Source organism: Melospiza georgiana, chromosome 7 (genome assembly GCF_028018845.1).
Source record: "Melospiza georgiana isolate bMelGeo1 chromosome 7, bMelGeo1.pri, whole genome shotgun sequence".
NCBI lineage: Eukaryota > Metazoa > Chordata > Aves > Passeriformes > Passerellidae > Melospiza > Melospiza georgiana.
The window spans coordinates 40,862,755-40,885,460 of record NC_080436.1 but is presented as its reverse complement, the minus strand read 5'-3'; the positions used below and the strand labels follow the sequence as shown (position 1 = coordinate 40,885,460).

General features: G+C 39.1%; 1 protein-coding gene across 1 annotated transcript in view; it reads left to right on the top strand.

Annotated features, from left to right (window-relative positions):
- The first annotated feature begins 1,099 nt into the window (after positions 1-1,099).
- BAZ2B (bromodomain adjacent to zinc finger domain 2B) overlaps positions 1,100-22,706 on the top strand; it is a 110,876-nt gene continuing 89,269 nt past the window's right edge. Inside the window, exon 1 of the mRNA XM_058027643.1 lies at positions 1,100-1,188. The gene's annotated coding sequence lies outside the window, so the exon portion shown is untranslated. The remainder of the gene's footprint in view (positions 1,189-22,706) is intronic.

Here is a 22,706-nt window from a genome sequence, read left to right as displayed (position 1 = left end):
GAAATCTCCCCATGTGTTAATACTAATGAAGATCCTCCAGCACAATTAAAATCGCGGCCAGTGGCTGAAAACAGAAGACAATGGCATCTTTCTACATGTGCATATTTCTTTGTGCATAGATCGACTTTATTTAGAAATATTGTTGATTTTTATAATGGTTATATGTAGTATTTAATAAGGTTAACAAGCTGTACATATTCTTGAATTCTGCAAGTATGTTTTTACCAACTCATACTGAAATCAGTTAGATTTTCCTCATTGCACTGTAGTTTAACTTGATGGTGTTAAAGTTATGGTTTGTAGGGAGCAGTCCTTGGGCTCTAGCAGTGTACTTTAACCCTGCTTGAGTTTGAGATTATGCCAAAGAAGGAAGAAAAAAAAAAAATAAAGGAGGATACCATGTGTGTAGTGTGAAGGGTTGGTGTAGGGAAGCACAGCTTTTAATTTTCTACAAACAACCTCTATGGATTGTTTCAGGCAAGGCAAGATGATTTGTATTTAAAAGATGTGTTTTTAATTTAAATTCTTGTGTCAATAGCTGGTGAGTGCTAATACTTCCCCTTGATTTTAATTTCATTCTGGCACCCTTGTGGCTGTCTTTCTCTATCGAGTACTTCACGAACTCAAAAGTTGAACGTTGCTTCTTTAAAATGTCTCCTTTTGGATCACCTCATTTTGTTTGTTTCGTAGACGTCATTCGTTTACACCACAGAGTCTATTGTTGATTTATTATTTTTTTTTAACCTGAACTTAATCTGTAGATTCTTAAGGTGGGCAAACTTGGTTTCTGGCCCGGCCGATAAAGTCATCATTAAAAAATGACCCAAGGTGAACTGGAACTTTGGGTCGCTGTGTGAAGAGCGTGGTTCAGAACTTTCCGCAGCGCGGGGGTCCCGCGGCGAGCCCCGGGATCCCGCCCCCGATCCCGCCACCCGGCCCGGCCACGCCGCCAGCCCCGCGGGGCGCGCCGGCGGTGACGTCACCGGGCCGCGGGGGCCGCGACCCCCTCCAGGGTCCCGCCGGCTGGGGGCGGCCGCCGTGCGCGCCGCCGCCCGCGCGCGCCCCCGCCCGGCTCCGGGGAGCGCCGGGAAGGGCCGGCCCGGCGCGCGCCGCCCGCACAGCGCAGGGGAGAGAGCGGGAGAGTGGGAGCCGCGCGCCCCGCGCACCGAGCGGCGGAGCTTCTCCCAGGTGAGCGGCCGGAGTAGGATGGTGTTCTGCCGCGCCGGGGCTCCCCAGCCCGAGTAGCGTCCGCCTCGCCGGCCGCGTCCCTGCCGGTGCGTATCGCCCCTTTGTTGTGTGGGCCGAACGCGAGTCCCGCTGCGGGGCCCTGCCCGGGCAGGGCTGCGGGCGGGAGGCGGAGTGGCTGCGTGGAGGTGAGTCCCGGGGAATGGCCGGGGCCGGGGTGTCTGCAGACGGGACGGCCGTGTTCCGAGCGATTTTAAACTTTGCTCATGGCCGCACGCCCGTGCCTCGGCCGGGCGGTGCCGGTCACGTCTCTGCCGACGGACGCCCGCAGCCTCCGGGGCGGCGCGGCGGCTTCTAGCGGCCACCGGGCGGCTCTTTTGTGTGGCGCTGTGTGGTACGCTCCGCTGCCGGCGGCCCTCCCGCCCCGTTCCCTTCTTGGCGGCGGGCGCTGCCCCGCTCCCCTCGGTCGGGGCTGTCAGGGCGGGCGCGAGGCGGGGCGGCGCGGAGCGGCCGCGGGGCAGCGGCCGGAGCGGGCGATGCCCCTCGGCGGGCGACCCTCGGCCCCGCGCCGCCGCCGCTCCCGCGCGCTGTGAGCAGCCGCTCCCTCCCTCCCTCTCTCCCTCCCTTCCGCGGGGCGCGGCGCGGGCCGGGAGCGGGCGCCGCTCCGCACACCCGGCTCGCTGCGGGCCCCTCTGTCCGCGGCTTTGTGCGTGTGCCGTCCTTGGGAAGAGAAACAAGCAGCTGCAGCGCTGGGCCAGTTGTTGAAATTTATCCCTTTGTGTATATTACAATATCCTCCATTTTTCTGCCCTCTAAACAACAAGCCTTTCGCCATCTTGGGCAAATTTTTATTTCAAAGTCTGACCGTCTCTTTTACAAGGGAAATAGTAGAAAACCTGAAAGCACTTCTGGATAAGCATTAAAGTTTAGGGAATGTTACAGGGACAGATAGTGACGTCATGTAAAGTTTAAGGGGATTTTTAAAGTCCAAGACTCTGTGCTTTCCCCTGGAATCCCTGATCTAACGTGTTGTAAACCACACTTTAAAGAGAAAGGTTCCTAGTCGTGCGCGCACGTACAGGGGACACTGAGAATACGCTTCCTTACCTGGTGCCTAGTTTCATAGCAGGAAAAGAATCGTGGCCCCACCCTCCCCCCCCTTTATTTTTTTTTTTTACTGCCCCGGCCTTAGTATTTAATGTGCAATGCTTAATTGTTGGGTTATTTAAAAAAACGTTCTGAAGTTACTATGTTAAATAACAAATTATCTGGAAATCTGCACTGGTTTTGTTTATGGAAAGTATGAATCTGATGTGAAGTTTACATGGAACTCTTGGTACAGAATCTTCCCTGAGAAATAAACAGAGTCTTCTTGGCATGAGGAACATGGCTAAACAGACCTCCATTTTTAAATTACAGACTTGGAGGTATGTTTGGAAGCCAACGAACTTATTAAGGTATATTATGAAAAGGTTCCATCTGGAAAGTACCTATAAATATTACATGTAGTTTGGGTTGTGTTCCAGGTACTGTATAATGTGTGTGGCTAAACCTAGTAACTATACTTAACTCATTGAAAGAACCAACCCTGCAACAACTCCTTACCCAAAACCCAACAACAAATCTCTTCTCCTCTGACTACAAGTTTTGCATCAGCTGTTGTGAAAGGGAGAACAATAAAAGGTATTGTTCAACGTGTTAATTTGGTTCTCAATTGCCCTTTTTTTGAGCTTATGAAAGTTTTTCTGGTCACATGACTTGGTGAAACATGTAATTGGTAAGGAGTAATTGTTGTAGATAAATTTTTGTTTTTCCATCCTTTTCTCTATGCTTGTTTCACTAGCTCCATATTTAAAGTCACACTATGGAGAACATGAAACTACTTGTATTTAATTCACATTTTCTTAGTCTTCAGGATTGGGGAAAATACTGACAGCATTTAACATACAAAGTAATAGGAATAGCTGTTTGTCCTGTACATCAAGACTTTCTATCCAAGTCAGTATTGAATGCTGTACTTAAAGTAGCTTTAAGGTTATGTTAGAACAAATGTCAGATTCTTACTTTATTTTTCTTTCCTAAATGCATCAAAAAGTGTGGTTGGATTTGCTATTTCCTGCATGCGTGAATGCTGAGTAAATGAAAATGTTTAAACAGTGGAAAGCATGTGCAGCAGGTGATTCTAAATTATAAGTTCAGTGAAGGTCTAGAAGATTGGATTGGTTATAAATGGTGAGCAACAGAGGATAAGTAGTTTCCAAAAATGGCAGTATAACTTTGACATCTCATAATAAACCACATACAAAATCCTGCAAAATCAGTAAACTGAATAATGTTAAGAAAATGGTAGCCAACGTAATTTTTGTAAAGTATATGTAGAGAAGGGAATCGTTAAGGAATCTTCAGTATTCAAGAAATTCTATGTTCACTTCAGGCAGGTGATGCTCGCTTAATAATAGGGTCTACCAATTCCTGCAAGCAAGGGGAGTATCCATATCAGGTTGTGATGAAATTGTTCGTAAACAGAACTCTCTGGAAAGTAAAAAAAAAAATCTTTAGAGGATCAGGTATTGTTTCCTTTTCATTCCTGATCCAAAGTCTGTTCTGAATGTCACAGTATAAGGTTTTGTGACTATTCTGTATTGAAAATAAATTGGAATTGTGATACCGTGTTCTAGTTCCAGCCAGGACAGGGTTCATTTTTGCAGCAGCCAGGAGGGGCATGGCCAGCACCCTGTAGTTCTGACCACCTTACCTCTGTTCGTTGGGGTGGGAAGGGCAGGCAAGGCACTCTGTTCCTCTTGGGGAGAGAAGGGCTTTCTTCCAAGTGAAACTAGGGTATTATTGTTTCCGTGTGAATCTTTGGGCGCTTTTTTGTAGTCCCTGTCATTAGTATTGTTGCTATTACTATTCGTTTTCTTGTCTCATTGCTGTTTCCGGTAAATTGTGCTTATCTCAATCAGATACCTTTACCTTTTGTGCCTCCAATTCTCCTCTCCATACTGAAAAAGGGGAGGGAGCGAATGAGCAGCGCATGGTTTCAGTGGGAGCACTGAATTGGAGATTACCAATCCTAAACCGTGACATACTGGTATTTCTCATCCAAATTATTTTCTCAAACTAAATTCCACTGTGCTGGGTTCCTTACAGGTCTGTGTTCCCACAAAAAGGTAATTGTTTTTAAGATTCTTGTAGGTTGTCAATGCCATTGTAAAATTTTTTGAGTAGTGTGAGAGGGAAAAAACCTAAATGCACAGTTCATACCTTTTGGTGAAAAATTCTTGGTTTTCTTGAACATGTAATAAAATGTTTTGCATTTTCAAAAGGTAGTCTAACAATATCTTTATATCATGAAGGGAGAGAGCGTTGACTTGACCACTGCAGTATATTTGTTTAATCTTTATGTTGACCTTATGTTAAGAAGAAAGTTCTACTAGACTTTTTTGGTCTTTTTTGGGAGACACGTAAAATGCAAATGAGTAGGTAACAGAAGCCTTTCCTATAGATCCTGTTGCCCTTTTTAATGTTTTCTTTGTTTGCGTGTTTATTGTAGAACTGCATTGTAAGGGAGCAGATGTTTTGCAAAACATCCTGATGTGTTGCTTTTTTCTTCTGGGAGTGCATAACTGTTCCTTCTGATGCATCGATTTGACAGCTGGTTGGTTTCATGAAATTGCTAAGAAGCCATTAGTGGTGTCATTGAATTCAAGTAGAACAGTCCCTCCCAGCTTGAACTGCAATTGTTAAGGTCTTTGTTGCTACTTTTTGTTCCCATGCAAGACGTAGAATATCAGAGTTGCAAAGAAAATTAAGCTTGTGCGCCAGGTCTCATATCCCAGAATGAGGGGAAGGAGTACCTCACTGTAGTTAGTTCTATAATTTTCTTATAATGGTATATTTGGGAATAAGAGATCTTGACTGTTGGGAGGTATAACCAACAATGCAGTTTCTTACACCCTTCCTCCCTCCTCCCTCTGGCACATGGAGGGTTTCACTGTGTGAACATTCTGTGTTCAAATCCCTTTACTGTGATCGTCTCAGAGATGCTAATGTATAGTTATCTTTAAATGAAACTTAAAAGTGTAGATAACGGTGGAATGGGGTTTTTTGTTTGATTTTTTTTTTGTTTAATAAACAAAACAGACCTATTCCATTAGAGTACTAAGAGTGATGCTTAGTGTTTTCATCATGTAGGTAATTTGGCCCCAGGGAGATTCCTATAGTGTACCAGTTTTCTCCCAAGTGTGGATCAACTTCTGAGTTAATACTGTAGTTTTACTACAGTACATTCAGTGAATTATGTCATACTACATTATAAACTAGTTTGTGATTGTTAATTGCCACCACAAGGAACACTGAAGCAGTTATCAAAGTTAGCAGTGATTTTTGTGGTAGTTTAATAGTTTACAACATTCTGAATGTAGACAAAATGTAGTAAGTATATGTTGGTAAACATGTTTTTAGAAATGGGAAGTTTGTATTGAAGAACATTATGCACTATTCAGAATCTAGGTACAGATGATCTTCCCCGTTGCATCAAAGAAGGAAATGAAGTGTCCTTTTTTTAAATGGACATCTATGCTTTTAAAGATGTTTTTGTTATGCTAGTACATTTTTACTTTAAAACCAGTTTTACTGTAAATAGCCACAAACAAACCAGAAAGGAATCACCAGAAGATTTGTATGAGGAAAACAGTAGGTTCTCATTATTTTTTTAGTTTGTCTTTCTTTGGGCTTTATGAAAGCAAGACAGTATTAGTTTCACTGTTACAGAGATAAGGACTCTTGAAGGGTTTAGTCTTTTACCAACATCACAAGTAGTTGGTGGTGGAGGATGAGGAAAGAGCTGCCTTCAGTGACTTTAATCTGTAGTGTGCTGGGTAGTTGTTTTTCCTTGAAAACGGAAATGCGTGGTTTGTTAGCCCACAGTGTAATTGCTATGGGTAGGTAAGCAGAATGCAGCGCGTAGTCTTTAAACAAAACTGGGACCACATATTCATTCAGCCTCTGCACAAGGGCCAGGCAAAATGCAGTATTTTGCCATTGTTTTGTTTCTTAATCATACAATTTTAAGTGGAAAAGAGGTATGTAGAACATATAGTCCAGTTAGCACAGATTTCAGCTATTCGCTGTGTTAAGTTCTTATCCGAGTTCTTTAGTGTTTAAGCTATTTACTGTCTTAAATTTGCTGTTATATAGTGCCCAGGACTCCAGCCATTCTTTGAAAGCAAAAAAAACATGTATACTTTGTTCGAGTCCAATACAAAAGTTCTGCTCAGATTTAAATGGAAATAAATAATAAAAGTAGTAATTTTATGGTATAAAATAGATTTTTGTTTCTTTTTGGGAAGGAGAAATTGTGGTTTATTTTGTGGTGTTAGCATTTCATGAGACATCAGCTCTTGAGACACCAGAAAGAAACTCTTGGAGTGTGAGGTGGTCTTAATGGTTGTTTAACTTTTTTTAATGTAGCAATAAGGAAGAAAGGATACAAGGGTTTTCCCAGTTTAGTTTAACAGAATTAATTTATGTATTTGACACAATTCCTAATACCAGTTCCTTCCCTTTTATAGAGTATCTTTCAGGTCGTTGGAAAAAGACCAATATCAAAACAAGTATGCATTTTAAAACTTTGCTTAGTGACAGATGATCTTTCAAACATAGTCTCTGAAACTTAGGAAAAAATGTGCTGGGCTTGTCAGTGTCTGTATGATGCCTGTTGCCTTTAATGTGAATTCTCTCCTTTTACCTTGCTACCCAAGCCCTTCAGGGCCTCCCGAATGTGTTGTTTTCTGTGTGTAAGGGAAATAAGACTCCTTTCACTTGATGTAGGTCAGGCATTGTAAAGAGCTGAATGGGTTAAGCCTTGGTAGTTTGCAAAAAGAGATTGCAGAGATTTTTCTTGCTGCTGAGGGAGGAATCACCCAAACCCTTAACATTCACACTACTAAAAATGTAAAGAAAAAACTACCTGAAAAATTGTTCTACCTGATGGACTCTTTACATTAGCAGTTAGTGGGACTGCTAAATTTAAGCATTTGTCACCAGTAATGTTTACAGTGTAAAGCCTTGGGAAAGACGGTGGGCTTAAAAATAATACAGCGACTGTCTGATAATGCTGTTGTCTGTTTGGAGCCTCGCACAGAACTTAGTTCTGCTCTGGAATTGTTGCAAAGCATAAGGAAAAATTTTCATTTTTTGAGTAATGATGAACCCTACCAGTATATTCTTACTCCTGTAAATTACAGGGAGTAAAGGGTAGATTTTCTTTAGAATACTTAATACAGTAATTTAAAGGCACAAAATAATCTGCCTAGCTATTCTTGAACTTGAACCTCAGTCCTGAGTCTTTTGGATTAGAAGATAAAACCTGGAAATCTTCCTGAGAGTATTTTTTCCTTCACTGAGTACAGAGATGATGTTTTTGGATTGTGACCCTAATTATTAATCAATTTGTGTTAATGAGTTAATGTTTTTCTAATGCTCAAAGATTCTTTCATAAACAATGCAGTCCATTTTAACAGTTATCTATTTTAGAAGAGTGGTATGTAGTATCCAAGTATAATCAGCAAAATAATTCCACAACCACCTCCTCAGCCCTCAGTCTTTCTACAACAGGAAGCCAGTTGGACAAAAATGATTGCAGTGGTCCACTGGTGCACAGGGACATAATTGTGTGGATTTTGCCCCATTTTTTGTTCTTGCACTTTTCCCCAAGCATGCACTCATTAATCAAAGACACTGTACTGCTGAGGGCAGAGAGGTTCATCAAATTGGCAGCTGGTTTGGTGTAAAGAACAGTCTGCTGAAGCTCTTAACGTGCTATGACATAAATAAGTCTTACATCTTTGTATGCAAACCCTGGAGGTTAATACTGTATAATTCAGTGTCCTGTCTTTGTTTTTATGATGGATGTTTTTAACTGTTTGAAGCTTGATGCAAGCCTTCAAACAGGTCAGGGTAGACAGGCTGAGTGGCTGAAGCAAAAACTTGGCAGAGGGGCTTGTGTGTCTGCTGTGGAGGTTTTCTTTTGGCTTGGAGATCATTGTTGTATTGCCTGTGCTGTTGTAGGGGAGTTCTAAAGATTGACAACCCTTGCTGTGCTAATGGACTTAGTAATGAAATGCAAATAGTTTGGTCCTATTTGTTCCAACGTTACTGCTGTTTGTGTAGCCTTAACAGAACTAACATGTGGAGCAAGCAAAAAACTGCTAGGATTTCCCTGTTAAAATGGTGCTGGGATTTGGCTTTAACATGAATTGGTTGCGTATTCATAATTTAAGAACAGCTGGTTATAGCAAGTGCATAGTCATTTGCAAGCTATTATAAACCATTCTACTCACACATGGCGACTGTGCTTGAGCTTTCTTTTTTATTGATTTACCTGCATTTGAAATCTGGTCACTGCAGCCACAGAGGCCCTTCATTTTAGCTGTGCTTGCATCATAGAGCAACCTCTGTATTAAATATTTATTTTTAACTAAATGCTGAATAAAATGTTAAACTCTGTGCTTTGAAGAAACAAGGTGTAAGGGTGAGCAGTGACATACATCTTAAACATGAAATCTTGTTATGTAAAGACAAAAAAATGTGACATTAGCCAAGCTTTGTAGTCGTTTTGTAACGTTTGTTGTTCTGAATAAGAAATCCTTGTTAGATTTACCCGCTGTTATCTTGCTAACACTGTAGTTGCTGATATATTTTTTTCCCATGCATTGTATACCCAGTGGTCTTGGGGGAAAACCAAGAAATATAACATGTGATTGTATTACACAAAATGAAAGTATAGTAAAATAGAAGTAAGCAGTCCTGTTGAGTATCCCATGGAGAAAATAATGGATGTATTAGGAAAGACTCTACTCTTATATAGGTATGCTTATCTATTATTACGATGTTAAAAGTACATACTTAGAAATATTAGTTATTAATATATATAAGCTGTGATTTATGTATATTAATATATATGTTAATTAATATATATAAGCTGTAAAGTTTATCTCCCTGCATTCAGTTTTGCTTTTCAGTGGGAAATCAAGCTTATGCAGAATAGTTTGATAACTTTTCTGTATTTTTGTTTGGCCTAGTGACTGGAACTTTTATAAGGAGTAATATAATTTTGACAATAAAAGTCAGTTTTCTTAACATCCTTAGTTCTTCTGGGAATAAAAGGGAGCCCAGAATTCCTGCTCTCCATACATCTTTTGATCCAGTACATTGTAAGTTGTTAATTTGTTACTAATTTATAAGCTGGCATGTAAAGAAAGTATTGCTGAGGAACGTTGTAAATAAATTCTTGTTTCATATGTATGGATCTAGGAAAATGGGAAGTCATTAAGGGAGGTTTCTTACTGTGTTAGTCAGCAAGACAAAAATATCAAACATACATGCCTGAAAGAGTCTAGTTTTTCAAGCTGTATCAGTTGATTTACTAAAAGATGTTATCACTCCTTACAGCTCTGGTCTTGTCTGAGTAGTTACAGCAATTGAATAAAGGATAAACTGTGAGAAATGCAAACCAGCATTTTTCCATTGTATATCTGATAATTTTTCTTTCTTGGAGTTACCCGTAGCACCTCACTGCTTCTTTTCAGTGTTGAAGAAAGAGCTAGATCAGAGGTAACTGAGACTACAGCTGTGTGGTTTGAGAGAGAAGTGGGGTGGAAGGGTGCTCAGTAGGTCCCTGGGGGTACCCAACCTCTACAGCAGTTGTAATGCCAGAAACAGTTTGTTCATAACACGATTGTAGGAGCTTTCAAAGCAGCAAGGAGAATTACTGTTTGGATTTTTGAGTGGTTTTAATTACTGAGTCTAATATTAGAAACAATAGACGCTTCCATCTTGGCTCTTTCAGTGAAATTATCTTACACAGGAGTCTAAAGAAGTAAATTGTTAAGGGTTTGGAGGGAAAGCCATGTGAAGAATGGCTGAGGTCTCTTGGTTTGTCCTGTCTGGAGAAAAGGAGATTGAGGTCAGACCTCATTGGGGTCTACAGCTTCCTCATGGGGGGAAGTGAAGGGGCAGCTCTGATTTCTGCTCTCTGTGATCAGGGACAGGACCTGAGGGAACAGCTGTAGCTGTGTCAGAGATGGGTTTAGGGTGGATATCAGGAAAGGTTCTGTCCTCAGAGGGTTGTTGGGCACTGCCCAGGCTCCCCAGGGAATGGTCACAGCCCCAAGGCTGCCAGAGCTCCAGGGGGGTTTGGACAGTGCTCTCAGGGACAGGGTGGGATTGTTGGGGTATCCTGGGCAGGGTCAGGGTTGAATTCAATGATCTTTTTGGATCTCCAATACAGGATATTCTGATATTAGGTGATTACACACCTACCCTCCTCTTAGTAATCGCTGACACTTAACCAACTGAATTTTTTTCACTGCGTTGTCAACAGAGACCATGTTAAAAAGCTACTGTCCCAAAGAAAGTATGAGAAATGGGAAGAAAGTTGAGATACCAAGTCTTGACTAAAGGGAGTGAAATACTGTGGATTATTGAAAAAAATCACAGAAATATATTCTAACAGTTATTATCTTTCTGGCAGCTTAGTTGAGAGTGCGCTTGGATTTAGTCATACCTTAAATGTAATGGAGGATTTAGAGGATAGGGTTTTAGAATAGGTGTATATTTGAACACAAAATGGTTATGCCCCATTTTAATGACGTACTGAAGTGCTTCTGTTTGGTGTTTTTCATATCTTTTTTTGTTTGTTTTAACTTGCCAACAATTTGCCAAATAAAAAATATCTGAACGGTTTTTATAGTTATATACTTGCCACTTAATGCATGTAAGCGTGTTTGGAGCAGTACATTTCAGAAATGAGAAAAAATGCATATGGAGAGAACATATTACTGAAATGACAACAGACTTAGTAAGGGTCCTTTATTGTTCAGCCTTTAATTGTGGTATTAACGCTGTATTTTTCTGCAGTTCTCTTTTCTTCTTTTCTAGAAGTGCTTTTCAGGCCTGATTTTTCCCCCTTTAAGGCTTAGAGGGTATAGCAAGTTATCTTCATGGAACCAAATGTATTTTTGAACAAGAATGGGAAGTACTGGTTCCATGGTAGAGCCTTATACAGAGGGCTAGTTTTGAACTATTTTTTTATGATTTGCAAAATGTAGTGTGTTCATTATACAAACAAACACTCAAAGGGCATGTGGGGAAGGAAGGAACTCACTCTCACTTACTTTAGGTTAAAACTAATGTTAAATGCAGTCAGTTATAAAATGTTCTTTTTCTCCTGGTATTAGGAACTGAAAGGAACAGATTATGCTATGTCATTTTCCTTTTATTTTTATGTGAGAAAGATACAGAGCAGCTTGAAATACTTGCCTGTTTTTTGGGAGATGTTTTTCTATGTCAGTCTGTTTCTGGTTATGATTGAGGTACATCTTTTGACTCTTGGAGATGCCAGTAAATTTTCAGTGTTAGTAGTTAAGATGTTATAGCTATACAGCATATTGGAAAGTTTATTGTGTTGATGTAAGTAGTTTATACAGAGCAGTGTTCAAATGTAGCCTGCAGTCTTTTTGCGGTAATGGAAATGATTTATGTGTTCTGAGAGATCCGTGAATAGTGTAAGGACTTTATGTTAAAACAAGTGTGGGCAATCACTTTAAAAGGATTTCTTGGCCTCTAAATGCTTAATTTTTATAATTGTGGTATTTTTTATACCTTGAAATGTGTTTAAAATAAATAGATAAGCAATTGTCTTAAGGAATGATCTGTGTTACGTGTTGTGGGAGACATTTGAAATGCATGTAAGTGGGATCTTTTTGTAAAGCTGAGTTACTTTTTTTGCTCCATGTGTCTCTTTCCCTTCAAGTACCTGTTGTCAACACGTAAAGTTTTATGACTGGGCTCACCTGTTTGTCCATGTGCCTGTCCATTCCATGCCGTAACTTTTGTTCATCATTTCTTTTCAGACATAATTGAAAGTAGGCTAGATATTCAACTGTTAAGTTCTACAGTTTTCTGAAAATCAATCACTGTCTTGAAGAAGATGCACAGATTAGACCTGCCAGCTGAGGAAGTGGTAGGGCCAGTATTAATGTTACTTCACCGATGCCCCGAGCAGTTCTCTGATTGCTCAGCGTGTGCCCACTGTACAGCAAGTATGTGTGCTGTCAGCACTGTCCTTGCCAAGTGGATTGTTGAACTGGACTTGTGTTTCCTCATGCAGTAGGGAATTGCAGAGGACCATCAGAGGAGCACTGCTCACAGGAGAATTTTTCAGCCACCTCAAAAGTAGCACATGAGGAGACCTGTAGTAAAAAGCTTTTGCATGGTACCCTGTACAAGGGTTTTGTGCACAGTAGAATGCAGATAGTGAATGCTAAATTTTACTTTCTTTGGATCAAAATTTTGTTCTTAGAATAAATTCAATATTTTCAGTTAGAAAATGTTGGTCACTTTTAAGTAACATGACTAGAATGATGTTCACATCTGTAACTATGAGCAATAAGTACTCCAGTAATTTCTGTTGGTGAAAGTACCTTAGAATCATTCCCATGTGTGCATTATTTCTTATGGAGGGCACGCAGATAGTCTAGCACAAGTTGTACTGACTCGTTATCTTTCCAGTGCAGTATTACATGAGAGAACAAGCATTTGCATTTATGAAATGCGTGCACATAATAATATACAGTTTTCCAGAGCTTTCATTGTAGTTGAGGATTTTTCAGAACTGAAGTCTGTGAATGTACCAGTGCCCTGTGAAATGGATTGTGTGCATGTGTCACATGGACAGCTTACAGACAGCTGATTGCTGTTTCATTAATAAAAGCAGAACCTGCTTTTAGTGCTTCCTTTTTTAACGACTACTGCTTATGTAGTCAAATGCAAGTGAAAAATACAACGTTTTAAAATATGTCAATGTTAATATAGTCATAGTTATTTTTTAAAGCAGGTGAGGTGTCTGCCCTCCTCCACCACCTGCCCCCCCCTCCACACCCTGCCACATATTGTGGACTGGATTTCAGTGATGAACAAGATTCACTGTCATCCTGTAAATTGTAAACTAGACTAACTAGAGTCAGACTTGTTTATCAGATATTAAAAAGCCTGCATAGATAGCTACTCTTGTTGTAGTATAAATCATACTGGTTCATGCATGTGGCAGTAATTAACTTCTGTGGATGCTAGAAAATAAGTTGTCATAGAATTGCCGAAAAACAGGTTTCAATATGTTTTCATTTGTTGAACAGAAGTCAGGTCCTGTTAGATCAGTATAAATTTAATTTTTAACAGCAGAAGTGTAAGACTACAATTTCTACAGGACTTGAGGAGAAGCTTAGCTTCTTAAACAAGACATTTAAGTTCCTTTTTAAATGTTTTTTTCTTGTAAATAGATTATTTTATATATAAAAATCAATGAAATAATCAGAAGTTGCATTTTTAAAAGCAAATGGCCTCAGGATGATTAATTTTCAACTCGCCTGTTGCTTCTTTTCTGGTTTTTTTTTTTTTTTTTTTTTTTTTGTTTTTTTTTTTTTTTTTTTTTTTTGTTTTGTTTTTTTGTTTTTTTTTTTTTAATGAGCCATAAAGAAAAAGGGCAGAGGTCAAATGATCAGTGATCTGTAGATATCAAACCGAAAGTGAGTTTTAGAACAAACTTATATCTTGACCGTCTTTCCTTCTAAATAAATGTAGTTTGTTAAAAACAAAAAGCTATTCCATGATGGATTCTTACTAATCTGATTCAATGTTTCTTGTCTGAGATACTCAGATACTGGTTGATACTTAGGGCAATATTTTAAAAATATGTAGCATTTCTCTTTATGTTCTTCTTAGATGTACTTTGAATTCCATTAGTAGCAGAGTTAAATTAGTGCTAAGCAGGGGTGAAGTTTCATTTTTGAGCTCAAGCTCCAGCCTTTAGGAGCTGAACAATCAGGATATTCTTCTAAGAAACAATTAATTCAGACTTGCTAGCTTGTGGCCTCTTATCATGTCATACCCTGTAGTGGTCCTTTCCACACTGTTTTAAGGCCTTTTTTTTTTTTTACAGTATTTTGTCTTTTAATCAGTAGACAATCAACTTCCTTTTACAGATTCTTAAGTTATCTTGTCAAAACTGTGGTCTTATCCTGAGCTACTTCTCACAGAGCAGAAGAAAATGCTTGCAACCTTATTTTTGCCCAGAAAGAATAGGGAAGCAGAAGAAAAATACTTTGAAACACAAGTTGTAGATTTTCAAGTAGGTACCCATTGTAGTATCTTCAGGCTGCTGTTAGCTTTCCAACTTGCAGAAACCTAGTAGAATGTCTAGTACATTGCATTTGTACTAGAATGATGCTAATATAATGAATGTAATACATGCTAATGGTTTGAAGTAAAAAATTATGACTACCACTAGTTCCTTATTTTTACACTCTATTTTCTGAGTACAATTCACAGGGTTCTTTGGGTTTTCTTTCTCCATTGTGTATGTGGCCAAGATTCATACAATTGCTTCAGCAAGACTGAAGGAATAGGGGCAGTGGAGAATCCTGACAGCAGAGCCCATCACTCACACCTAATTATCAATTTTATTTTAAACTAGGTAAGATTGCTAGCTTGCATTACACTTTCGACTTCCAGTGATTGCAGTCTATTGTTTTGCTGGCACAACACTATCGCAATATTTTTTGTTCATTAATACAGTGGAACTGGTATGCAAATTTTGTTTCTTTGAACTAGTTGTTACCATAAATCTTTTTGCCAGAAGAATTACTGTTGTAAGCACACAATTTGTGGTAATTGTGAGTGGGGCTGTGGCTGAGCCTCATCCCTAATGGGCTACAGCTGTGCTGGACAGGTGACCAGTGTTGAAGGCAGTGAGACAGGGAGTGCCAAGGTGTACTGACCGATGACAAAAAGGTACAGGGGGCACACAGGTGGAATGCATGTAAAATAAAGAATATAAAAGGTTGGACTGAAGAACATTAAAGGGCAGATGCTTGAAGCCTTTTTTGGTGTGGGTTGTGGCTCTGCCGTTGTTCCAATAAATTACTACAATTTGTAAGTTGTTACCAAAATTCTTTATGGCATTTCACTGTTCAGAATGCAGTTAAATGGGTGCTGAAGGACAGAGGTGAGGTTTGTAGAGTTGTGTGTGTAGCTCTGAGCTCCTCAGCATGGGACTACTGAAGTGCATCTGATAAATGGCCCTTAAGGAGTTGAAGGGTGTGGAGCATTTTACTTGCAAGGAAATAGAGTTTGAACTCCTCAGCCCAGAGAAAAGGTTCAGGGGAATCTCATAGCTGTTTGGAAATACCTGTCTGAAAGGTGCAAAGAGGACAGAACCAGGCTCTTTTCAGTGGATCAGGACAAAGATGGGCACAGACTGAAACACAGGAGGTTCCATGCCATGTGCTCTGGGATTACCCTGCTTGAGCAGGGAGGCAGGACCACATGACCTTCTGCTGTCCCTTTCAGACTGACCCATTCTGTGAAGTTGCCCTCAAATATCAGGAAGCACTTTTTATTTGTGAGGATGGCTGCACACTGACATAGGTTGTCCTGAGAGGTTGCAAAGTCTTCACCCTTGGGAATACTCCAAAGTCATCTGCACACAGTCCTGGGCAACTGATTCTAAGTGACTACTTCAGCAAAGGCTTTGACAAGATGGTCTCCCTTTCAATCTCAACCACTCTTTGATCCTGTGTGTCACTTGTTCTATATTTTAGGATGTTTTGGTGAACTGTTTAAACCTACTTTATGTCAGAATGGTGCTAGGAGAGCATGCAGAGTCATGAGTTTTGACCAGAAGTGTAGAATATTGCTACAGTCTTGAATTAAGACTCTCAAATTCCGAGGTCTTTAGGATTCATTGAAATACAATGTGTGAGGATTAAGTTACAGGCTATCCAGTGTGATCTTTAAAAAGATAACTTTTTGTTGTTCTGCAATTTCTTAGATTATACTGTTTTGACATATAATGCTCAATGTCCTGAGATAGGAGGACTCCATAAAAGTGTGCCTGAAGAAAATCAACAACTATGTCAAGTACAAAATGGGTTTTCTCCTGCTGCTTTTATATCATGTTAGGAGAGAATGTTGACACAGATGTTTTAGTAACTTCATACTGAACTGTGTGAGCACAGGGAACCCAGAGTACCATAGGTTAAACTTCTGTTCTCTTTGCTGCTTTTCCTCAGAATAATAAAAAGGGTTGTTTTTTAGAGATTGTTTTATTATAAACTTAGTAGTAAGTTCTTCAGTTCTGTCTTTGATGGATTACCTTATATATTTACACTGTCAAATTCTCCCTTACCCAAAATCTGAGGGGAAAGGGAGAAGGGTTGATTTTTCCTTAAGTAAAATTTGCTCCTTTGTTTTTTTCCTGAAAACCAACAGTTATTTCCATTCAAATTTATCCATGCCTAAACAAAATACTCAATATTTGTGTGTGTAGCTCTATTCTGTCAACTATATTTTGCATGGTAGCAGAGAGCAACATAATTTCTCTGTTCCAGAATTTTTAGTGATTGTCTCTGTTGCAGGATTTGCTTTGCCTTTTAGTTTCAGGGAAATGAACCCTCTGTAGCAGTACTCTGTATTTAGAAAAATCTGTGGAATAGACTTTACCACTGGTATGGATTTTTTGTTTTTTTCGGGTAGCATGTTGGTACTTACCATGTGATCTGTTAAATCAACTATATATGCCTGGTAGGTGGCTCATGTCATGCCCTGATGACTTAGGGATAAGCTACAGAAGATGTCCATTAGTACTGTTGGGTTTTTTTGTGATACAAGTTTTTTTAATTACCTTTGATACACTTGGACCAATTTAAAGCCTTTTGTTGTTCCAGAGGAGTAATATATTAGAATTACTGTATTAATAAAATCTGTTAACTAGGGTTTTTTTTCAATGGTTGTAATTCCATCATCAAATACATAAAGTGTATGTGTGTGTGTATGTATATATATAAACATACTGTCATCTTCAAAATTAGGAAAACCTGTGTTTCCCTTTGGTCTTTGCAATGCTAAAGTTAGCTTATCAGCTGCACTGCTTTGTTTTGTAAGGCAGTAAACTTTAATACATGTTAAAAAACAAACAGAAAACCCCCAATAAACCCCTGTTTGTAATGAAACCCTCTATTTTTTCTTTTTTAGCGGTTGTTTTGAAAAGTAATGCTGCCTAGTACTAGACACGTAACTAGGAAACACGCTGATTCATTAGCTTGTAATTTTTGTGATTAATCAGAAGTGTTTCGATCTAAATGTAGTGTTATGTAAACTGATAAAGATGACTACAAGATTTTTAATGTAAATAAAGTATTTTACTGAACATTGTAAAATGAAGATAAAATATTTGAATGAGACATGAGGTATTTTATTATCCCAGCTTCTTTGAATCCTGATCTATTTTCCTTATTGTACTAGTTATATTACTAGACATTTGTTGTTGGCATGTTTCAATACAAGGCTATCCAAGTCAGATGTGAATATGTGCCTCTTCTGTCAAAGCATGAAGTCAGACTCTGGTTCTCAAGAGCAGAATGCAGGAGTATGCATTAGGAAATGGACAAGAAGGAATGTGGTATAGTTAAGGACTATGTGATATGTGAAGTAACTGTTATTCTGGTTGTTTTGTATGACAGCTGCCAGTGCAGGAGTCTGATTGTTGTCCTGGAAGAAAGAGTGAGAAGCCTAAAATGGTAGGGTTTTTTTTCCCCTTCCCTGCTGAAAGGGAATGGTGTTTGAATATTTTGGCTTTGTTTGTGGATAGATGGAAACTGTAGGTCCCTGTGAGACTATTCCAGTGTCAGAAAATGTTACATATGTGCTTAAGGAAGATACTACTATCTTGGGCAAGAGTGAATTAGAATTGCAATAGATTATTGTTCTTCCTTAACGTGTATTTATAGGTAAATAAATATCTATGGGTATTTATTTTATAGATAAAAGCCATCTCTATTGCTAAAATGATCTTATTTGTCAAATCTGTTCCTGTTTTATCTGATGCACCTATAAAATATAAGTAATTATATGTAGTAAATGGTTTGATCCTGGCATTATCAAAGATATTTTTTCTGGAAATGGATTTATTCTTGTCCTCCAGTACTTCTTTGCCAAATAAGCCTTCCAGTACATTACTTAGGATTATTTTCCCCCACATTTTAATTTGTGAGTTCTTCTTTATGAAAATCCATTATGTCCTACTTGCTTCGGGTTATGTGGTTTCTTGTGTACTTATGTGGAAAAATTATTTTATGTATGTGTAGTCCATCAAGAGAATAATTACAAGAAACTGTAAACAGTTCTATCTGTGTTTCTGCCTCAAAATACTGCTTCTGCGTTAGGTTTAAATTAACTCTTCAGTGTCACACAATATGGGGAATCTTTTTCTGTCATGGTATCTTGGGCTCTGAACGCCAGGTGATTGGTGGGACAGGTTTAACTGAGATATTGGGAAGGAATTCTTCCTCATGAGTGTGCTGAGGCCTTAGCACAGAGAAGCTGTGGCTGCCCCATCCCTGGAAGTATCCAAGGCCAGGTTGGACAGGACTTGGAGCAACCTGGGATAGTGGAAGGTGTCCCTGTACATAGATACATATACATAAACATATACACATATATACATACATCTTCGAAAATTTATTTTTACAAGTTGGATTAATGGTTTTGTAGACAGGCGGGGCAATGTTTCTGTGACTGATGTAGAAGTATAAAGACAGAAGATCTGGTACAAAGGATGTTTAAATGTAGCTGTGCTTGATAACCAATTAATTTCCAATGTCATTTGGTTGAAATGCTTTAGCATGCAGTGGTAATTCCTTTTATTGCAGAAGAGACAAAATGTTTACTGTTTGTCACATCACAGCATCTCAGTTTTGGAGATCAAACTGTTTTTTAAGGACCTGGAAATAATATCTTTGCATGGAAAGAATTATCTTCTTGTTGCAGTTTTCAGAATAAGACTCTTATATTAGCTTGTGTACTTGAAATAATCTAATTGTGAATCAAACCTATATTTCATACTTTTTCTAACCATTTGTTGCTGGACTTCAGTGCTGGGAAACTTAATAATTAAGTGACTTACTGGCATTTTAGATATGCCTTAACTATGTGCTGCCTCTGTGATAAACAAATTCCTGATAAAGATACCTGTACCTTCATCATCATCATCTTCATCCTAATAGTCTCACTTAATTCCTGTGAGACTTTATGGTTGCATTGCATTTTTGTTCTTAAGTAACTCAATCTATTAATTGAAAAAAAAAAAAAGCCTTTTGAAACTTTCTGATAGCTTTGTTTTTTTCTTATTTTCTTCCTTTGTCAGATTTTTTTGTTCTTGCTTTCTCTGTCTTTTCTCAGCTGTGTTTGTGTCTGTGTAATTATTGCCTTTATGATTGCCTAGGAGTCATGTACAATGCAGTGGAGCTTTGTCTGTGACTGGGGCACTATGCAAAACAATTCCTGTGTCTTTTTGGCAGATGCAGTAATTGTCTGGAGCAGCTAGCTCTGCGAATACTGAAGCCATGTCTCGCTGCTCCCCTCTTGTTTGCAAGATCTTCCAGCATTGCAGAGCAAATATGCAGTCTCAAGGTAGCAGTCAGTCTTCAAAGAGAGGATCAAGTCTTACTAGTGCAGTAGTTCTTAGACTTTCTCTTTTTCTGTAGCTTGAAATGGGTGTTAAAGGCTGAAATGGCACTTTGCTAGAAGAAAAAATTATTTTCACATTTTGTAGTTTTCTACTGAAGGTGACCACAGGAAGAGGAGCCGTTTTGGATTTTTACCGACTATAGTTTTTTTTCACTTTGTACTGGCATTATAGAGTCGTGAACCAGCATTTCCTCACTTGTTAGAGAGTAGCCTTGACACAATTTTTGTTTCTCAAATGCACGGAAGTGACACTTAGGGAGGTTATATGGAATGGCCATGCTTTTTAGTCCTAAGTGTGCCTGCTGATACCTGGAAGTGCTGAGTCAGAGAAAAAATCTGTCATGTCTGTAGAATGTGGGAGTTGAATGAAAACTAAGTAAAGTGATCCAAAAGCCTTTCAGCACTTTTGGGCAAGCTTTGCTAGAAGATAATTTTTTCACAAGTGTTGAATCTTGATCACAATACCTAATTATGATGTAGGTAGGCCATGTCATAGCTGACATCTTTGCTTTCAGCCATAATAACAGTGAGAAGTCCTGTTATGGAAAGGTTCATGGCATAAGTGTGTCCGATGTGCTAACAGAGCTTTGGCAGTCCATGCAGCTTTTGTTTCTTCCACAGTGCCTTCTTTTTCTGAGCAGCCAGGTGTTGGAATCTCACCTTGTCGAGCTGCACAAAATGGTCAACAATGTGAATAAACCCCCATAGCTCAGCTTTCTGAACTTTCTTGCTTTTTAGCTTGATCTAGAGAACAATTATGCAAAAAAGTGGTGTGTTTTGCGGGCATATTTTACCTGAAAAATGCAAAAAAGGATTTTAAAAAGTTGAATTTGTTTTTTAATACTACTGAACCAAATAAAGCCTCCAGTTGATGGTTTTGCTTTTGTGGTTTTTATACTGAAGCAGAAATAAACTCAAAGGAGGAGTGTCTTTATTCTTCACATAGTGAAGATTGGCATGGAGATTTTTCAGCATTCGGAGATCAAATAATGAACAATTGCTTTAGTATGAGAATTATTAATATTTTTCAAGTTTCAATATTTTCATTTGAAGATGGTCAAACAAACAAGTTAAAATTAATAGAGACTTAAAGAAATATGACAGTTCAAAGGATAATAAAGATTCTGTCTAGAAGGTATTTACTTTGGTATGATTGTACGGTTTTGTGCCAGGGAAGGCTTAGATTGGATGTTAGGAACAATTTCTTCCCTGGAAAGGGTTGCCAAACCCTGGCACAGGGTACTCAGGGCAGTAATGGAGTCCCTATCCCTGGGAGCATTTAAAAGCCACGTGGCACTTGGAGACGTGGATTAGTGGTGGCCTTGGCAGTGATGGGGGGGAACAGTTGGACTCTGTGGTCTTGGAGGGCTTTTCCAACCTAAGCAATTCTGTGTAAGTGGATCTCTGTACACAATGATTGAATACGAGAGATGTCTCCAGCTGCATGGATCAAATTACTTGGATAAAAAATATACAGTGAAACTATGTGTGAGCCCCAGTCAGGCAGTTTGGGGCCAATTCATAGTTCCTGTGTACACCATTCTAGCAGCTAACTAACCTCCGTATTTCCTCTATGACCGAGAAGTATAGTCTGGCCACTGCAGAATCAGGTACTAACCTAAGGGTTTGTGTGGCTTCTGCTTTCAAAAAGCAGTGCTGCCATACTCACTGTAAAAGTGTGGCTTCTTGCACTTAGGACATTAGTCATAAAAATGGACAACTCACATTTGCTGCTGAAAAGATGATTTCTTAGTACAGTGAAATTGATTTAACATTTCTTATCTTCATTCTGTTTATACAAACTTAAAATGTGGGTAAAGGCCTTAGTTTTTCTCCCACTTCTAGAATTTTGTCTAATGTAGGTGAAGAGGGGGCAGTTTTTTGATGACTGATAAAATAATAATATGAGAAAACGTGGTACTTTTGGGGAGTAGGAGTTATGTCTGTGGTTCTACACATCATAATCTGAGGAATGTTCAATTGCAAATGACTGGAAGAAACAAGAACATCTTGAAGAAATGAAGCTGAATGTAACTAGACCGTATCAAAGATCCTTTAGAGTGTGGGGGTTTTTTTTGGTGGATCCCCACTTCCTGCCCCCTCAGTTGCATTGTTTCTGTTCAGAAGGTGCAGCAAGAGCTGTGAAGAGCTTATCCACTGAAGGGTTGTGCCCAGTGGGGAAGCATGTGACAACTGAGTCTTCATGGGCCAGTACTTGAGAGAGTCACTGGGGTGAGTGTGTCTCTAGATGGGAGGCTGTTGTGCAGTGACTGTAGTGTTTCTCTTAGATGATTGTTGCATTGGGAACTCCTGGTAAGGCCTCATCTGGAATGTAGTTTATTTCTGTCTGTTCCAGAAAGATTGTTCATATTCAAGAACCATATTTGTAATATAGGTGAAGAGAACATACACTAGGATTTTGAGGGCAATCTGGAGATTTATACAAGAATTTGAAAGAATTTAAACTGCTTTAGTTTTAGCAAAATTTAAACCTTGCATACTTGTGACCCATGGTGCACAAGCTCCCCCCCAAAAAAGTGTAAAGAACATAGAAATTGCTGGATTCAAGCAAATAGAGTGAAGCTGATGAAGAGCAATTTTAAGATGAAAACCTGAAGGATGTAAAGATTGGAGAAGGAAACCAAATTCAAAGGTGATATTTTATCTATTAGAAGAATTGTGTGATGTGGGATAGGAAGGAAGTAAATTTGACCCAGAAGTTATTTTCAGTTCTGTGCTCTTTCCATACTGGTTCACCGGTTTGTTGAAGAGGGCAGGGGGAGAATTGCAAGCAGTCAAAACCCAACAATCTTTTAAACAAAATTAAACCCAGAACCCAAAGTCTTAGAGAAGGCAATTGGTTTCTGTTACTTAAAAGTTCTTCATGCCAACTGATGCATAAATATGATGATGCAATACTGAACTCCTGTTGTACT